The sequence below is a fragment of the Panthera pardus genome, unplaced genomic scaffold (assembly GCF_024362965.1).
Source record: "Panthera pardus isolate Hobbes unplaced genomic scaffold, ASM2436296v1 HiC_scaffold_24, whole genome shotgun sequence".
NCBI classification, from domain to species: domain Eukaryota; kingdom Metazoa; phylum Chordata; class Mammalia; order Carnivora; family Felidae; genus Panthera; species Panthera pardus.
In genome coordinates this window covers 28,754,701-28,760,701 of record NW_026526810.1, presented here as the reverse complement: position 1 = coordinate 28,760,701, position 6,001 = coordinate 28,754,701, and the positions used below count along the sequence as shown (strand labels likewise).

At 41.2% G+C, this 6,001-nt stretch overlaps 1 long non-coding RNA gene across 9 annotated transcripts in view; it reads right to left on the bottom strand.

Annotated features, from left to right (window-relative positions):
* LOC109262772 (uncharacterized) overlaps positions 1 to 6,001 on the bottom strand; it is a 67,033-nt gene that overhangs the window by 41,602 nt on the left and 19,430 nt on the right. The gene's annotated exons all lie outside the window — the stretch shown is intronic.

The following is a 6,001-nucleotide window of genomic DNA, read 5'->3' as shown; positions in this document are numbered from 1 at the left end:
ATGTATATATCCACTTTCTGACATTTAGATATGCCAAAAGAATTGAAAAAACTGAGAAACAGAAACAAAGTTGTGGGACATTTACCACATACTCCCAAGCACTAGAAGTTTCTAATGTTTATCCATTCTGAGAGAGACTGCATGAACAGAGGTGGGGAGGGGGGATTCCAAACAGGCTCTGAGTTGTCAGCCAGACCCGGGGCTCAATCCTACTAACCATGAGACCATGACCTGAGCCAAAATCTCAAGTCAGACTCTCAGTTAGCTGCCTGAGCCACCCAGGCACCCTGGTGCTACCTGTTTTAAAGCACACAAAGGAACAGCTTCAAAGGGGCGGAGCTGGGGGGGGGGGGGATGTATTTCTCCTGCTCAAGGACCCATTTCTCTCTAGCAACACAACTTTGAAGAGGGAACTCCCTGACTGGGGAGAGGGAAAAGGGAACAGACAGACAAAAATATCAAAGGACACCGAAGGAACATTCCTTGCTGTCTGCTTTGGGATTTCAGCAGGAGGTTCGCACATGGACCTCTGGGAGTACCCTCATTCCAGGATCTCCCTACCCGTCTGTAGGCAATCACAAAATCCAGTGCTAAGCCTATACTTCCCCTCACCTCCTACAAGCTTCTACATTGGCTTTTTTTTTACATGCATTCCTGAGTGCAGCCCCAGAACCAGCTAAGGTTAAGAAGAAACCAAAAACTTGAGCTATTGCACCACCTTCTGGGAAACAAAAGAAAGGTCTGTAATTGCCAATCTTACAACTGTAACAAAATAAACAACAAAGAAAAGTGTGTGCAATTTCAAATGCAATACTATGGTACTGCACACACACAAAATTCTCCAGCAACACAAAGGTGCAAAATGTTATGATTTAACAAATAATTCAAAATAGTTGTTACAAAGATTTGATGAGCTTACAAGAAAATGGGACTATGGTTCAATTTAGGAATAAAATTATTAAACAGAAGATGTTTTTTTACAAAGGAGTTTGAAATTTTTAGAAAGTCCCACACAATTTCTGGAGCTGACAAATTCAATGAGTAAGATGAAGAAGTGCATTAGACAGCTTAGGGAACAGGGCAGATCAGATGGAAGAAAGAATTACTGACCTGAAAGATAGAAATTTAGAAATGACTCAGGAGAACTAAGATTTTAAAAATGAAGAAACCCTACAAGAACTATCATATATGATGAGAAAAACAAATGTAAGAATAACTGGTCCACCAAGAGGAGTAGAAAGGGAAAAGGGAGCAGAGAGTATATTTAGAGAAATAGTAACAGAATTTCTCAAACCTGGGGAAGGAACTGGGCAAGTCCAAAAAGCTAACAGAACACTCTATTATCTCAATGCAATAAGATGCTCTCCTAGACATTATATTGAACCTGTTAAGTCTTAAAGGCAGCCAGGGAAAAATGAAGGTAACCTACAAAGGAACCTCCATTACCCTATCAGATTTCACAGCACACATCGTACAGACCAGGAGGGTATGGAATAACCTATTCGAAATGCTGAAAAATAAAAGCTGCTCGCCCAGAACACTTTATCTGGCAGATATGCTTCAGATATGAAGGAGAAATAAAGGCTTTCCCTGACAAAAACTGAGAGAGTTTAGCACCATTACACCTGTCTTTCAAGAAATGCTGGAAGGAATTCTCCAAGCTGAGATGGAAAGACGCTAATTAGCGACATAAAAGCAAATGAAATTGCACTATACTCTAGTCAAAGGTGAAAAAACAGAATTGGAAAACTGTATTAGAATGATAGGTTAACCACTTAATTACAAAGGCTTAACAAAAAAAGCAATAAAAAAACTACAACCACTAGAATTCCTCAAAGAATATACAGCAAAAAAGGTAAACTGACATCAAAAATACAAAGGGAGGAGTAAAAAGGTGGAAACTTTATATGGAAATATGGTGCTATCAGCATAAAAAGGACTCCTTGGATGTTTTATGTAAGCCACAAGGTAACCACAAAGCAAAAATCTAGAATAGAGTCACAAAACAAAACAAAACAAAAAAAAAGGGAAACTGAACAAATCACCATGGAAAGCCACCATGTTATGAAGGTAAAAAGAAAGGGAAAAAGGAACAGGAGATACCAAACAACCAGAAGGCTAAATAGAAGATGGCAGTAGTAAGTCCTTAAGATCAATAATCGCTCAGTAGAAATGGACTGAATCCATCAATCAAAGGCACACTAGCTTGATTAAAAACAAGACCGAACCATATGCTGCCTATAGGAAGCTCATTTCAACTTAAAAAAACATTTTTTTTAAATGTTTATTTAATTTTGAAAGAGACAGCATGAGTGGGGAGGAAGACACAGAGCCTGACGCAGGGCTCAAACCCACATACTGTGAGATCATGACCTGAGCTGAAGTTGGATGCTCAACTGACTGAGCCACCCAGGTGCCCTGCTCATTTCAACTTTATAGATACACAGAGGCTCAGAGGGAAAGGATGGAAGAGGATATTCCATGCAAATGGAAACCAAATGAAAGCAGGAATAGCTAGCTATACTTAGACCAGACAAAACAGATATGTAGCCTACAAACAATAAAAAGAGACAGAGAAGATCATTTTATGATGATAAAAGGGTTAATACATCAGGAAGATCTCACAATAGTAACTATATACACACCCAACACTGGGTCACCACAATCTATTAAGCAAATACTAACAGATGTAAAGGGAGAAATAGACAACCATACTAGAGGACTTTGGTACCCCACTGTCAGCAATAAACCATCCAGACAGAAAATTGACAAGGAAAGAAAACAACTATACTCTTAAACAAAAATAACAGATGTATACAGAACATTCTATCCAACAGGGGCAGAACACGTATTCCTTTTGAGTGCACATGGAATGTTTTCCACATAACGGGGCACAAAACAAGTCTCAGCAAATTTAAGAAGACTGAAACCACTTAAATTATCTTTTCTGACCACTATGGTATGAAACTAGCAATCGACAAAAGGAGACTGGAAGGAAGATTTACAAATATGTGAAACTAACAACATGCTCTGAACAACCCAATTGGCCAAAGAAGAAATCAAAAGGGAAATAAAAATTACCTTGGAACAAGGGAAAATGGAAATACAGCATATCAAATCTCATGGGATGTAATAAAAGCAGATCTGAGAGGAAAGTTTATAGCAATAAATACATATGTGACGGAATCAGAAAAATCACAAATAAACTTTTCCCCCAAAGAACTCGGAAAAACGAACTCAAAGTTATCAGAAGGAAGGAAATCATAAATATCAGAGTGTAAATAAATAAAACGGAGACCAGAAAAACAACAGAAAGGATCAACAAAACTAAAAGCTGGTTCTTTGAAAAGGTAAACAAAACTGACAGACCTTTAGCCAGAATAAGAAAAAAAAAAAAGATTCAAATAAGAAATGAAAAAGGACACATTACAACTGTACTACACATAGGACCAGAAGAGACTACAATGAACAACTGTTATGTCAATTACCCTAGAAGAAATGGATAAATTTCAAGAAACACACAACCCACCACCCCTGAGTCAGAAAGAAATAGACTATCTTAAAAGATGAATAATGGGCAAAGAGATTGAATCAGTAACCAAAACTTAACATAGAAAACTCCAGGACCAGATGGTTTCACAGGCAAGTTCTACCAAACCTTCAAAGAATAATTAACAGCAATCTTTTTCAAACTCTTGCAAACAATTGAGGAGGCAGAGATACTTCCAGACTCATTCAACAAGGCCAGATACCGAAGTGAGATAAGGACACCACAAGAAAACTGAACATCGGTATCCCTGATGAATATAAATGCAAACATTCTCAACAAAATATTAGCAAACTGAATTCAAGAACACATAAAAAGAGTTATACACCACGACGAAGTGCGATTTATCTCTGATGCAATACACACCAATCACTACGCGTGGTTTATCACATTAACACAATGAAAGATAAAAATCACGTGATCATCTTAATAGATGCAGAAAAACCATTTGACAAAATACAACATGCTTTCATGATAAAAACCCTTGGTACATGGGATATAGAAGGAACATACTAAGGGCTATACACATCAAACCTATAGATAACACACTCAACACAGAAAGAAAAATAATGAAAGCTTTTCCTCTCAGATCAGAAACAAGACTAGAATCTCTACTCTCAACACTCTTTTATTTTTAAAAATTTTTAAAAACATTTTTACTTATTTTTGAGAGGCAGAGACAGAGCACAAGCAGGGGAGGGGCAGAGAGAGAGGGGGAAACACAGAATCTGAAGTGGGCTCCAGGCTCTGAGCGGTCAGCACAGAGCCGGAGGCAAGGCTCGAACCCACCAACTGTGAGATCATGACCTGAGCCGAAGTCAGACACTTAACTGAGCCACCCAGGCGCCCCTAGAATGTCTACTCTCAACACTGTTTTCTAATGCAGTACTGGAAGTCCTAGCAATTAGGCTAGAAAAAGAACTAAAATCCATCCAAATTGAGAAGAAAGAAGTAAAACTGTCACTATTTTTATTTTTTTTTTATTTTTTGTTATTTATTTTGGAGAGAGACAGAGCGTGAGTGGAGGAGGGGCGGAGGGGGAGACACAGAACCTGAAACAGGCTCCAGGCTCTGAGCTGTCAGCACAGAGCCCAACGTGGGGCTCAAACTCAAGATGGCGAGATCATGACCTGGGCCGAAGTCGGACCCTTAACCGACTGAGCCACCCAGTCACTATTTTTAAATGATATGATTCTGTATATTGAAAATCCCAAGACTCAACCAAAAAACTGTTGGAGCTAATCAATTATTTCAATAACGTTGCAGAATACAAAACTAACATACCAAAATCAGTTTCATTTCTATACACTATGTGTGAAACATCTGGACAAAAAAATAAACCTCCTGAGAGAATTTTGGGAAGGTGGCAGAGTGGGAGGATCCTGAGCTCACCCTGTCCCACGGACACTCTGAAACAACAGCTACATCTATATGACCAATTCTGAAAATGACCTGAAGACTGACAGAACAGACCTTCCACAGCTAATCATAAACAAGTGCAGGGGGTGGAGACATGGCTGGGAACCAGCCTCCTGGTGTAACTAGACACAAACAGGAGGGACATCACAAGCATGGAGAAGAGGATCCCACACCAGGCACCCCTGGCACTGGGGACCCAGAATGGGGAAGAGGAGTCCTTATGACCTCTGATTTTGGAAACCAATGGGCCTTCCTCCCAGGAGCTTTAAAATTCAGGAGACAGGTGACAGGAAACAGTCACAGCCCTTAAAGTGCCAATACACTAAATAACTCGGCTAGAGACACAGCACAAAACCAGCAGTCTGAAAAGCCCCTGGGGTTTACACGAAGGAGATAAACTGACTAAATTTAGAAGGTGTGTTGAAGAGGCAGGGATCTGCAGGAAGGAGAGTTCTCCAGGGACAAAAGTGCTGGTGGCCACCATTTCTCTTCTTCTTCAGCTTAGATAGCTGATACTTGCAGGAGCCAGCGCTAAACTCTCCAACCTACTTTGCCAGCATCGCACGCCCCACCCTGGCGTTCTCCTGCAGACCTGCCCAAATGCAACTGCCTGCCTCACAGGAGTCACTCCAGAGTGACTCCTGCCCTGAGGCACGGTGGAAATAAGCCCACACACCAACGTGCCCACAGTTCCTGCAGCTGAGCCTCTTAGCTGACTGTGGACGGAGCAAGCCCTACAGCTGTGGCAGAGGCTAAGTCCAGACAGCTGGACCGACTGCCGGCCCTGTCCACTAATGAAACCCATTGCTGCTGCAGACGCCTGTCAACAGTGGGGGAGTAAACTCCCCGGATGCCCCCAGCAGGCAAAGCAGGTAAGTGCAACTGGCGGGGCTGAGGGCGATCACAGCTTAGCCCCAACAAGAAGGCACACAACGCCCACAAAGACGTATCCTCTTTGGTTCTGGTGACCAGGGGTGTCTGCACTACAGGGCACCACAGGACCGCTTCTACACAAGGCCACTATTTTCAAGCCAG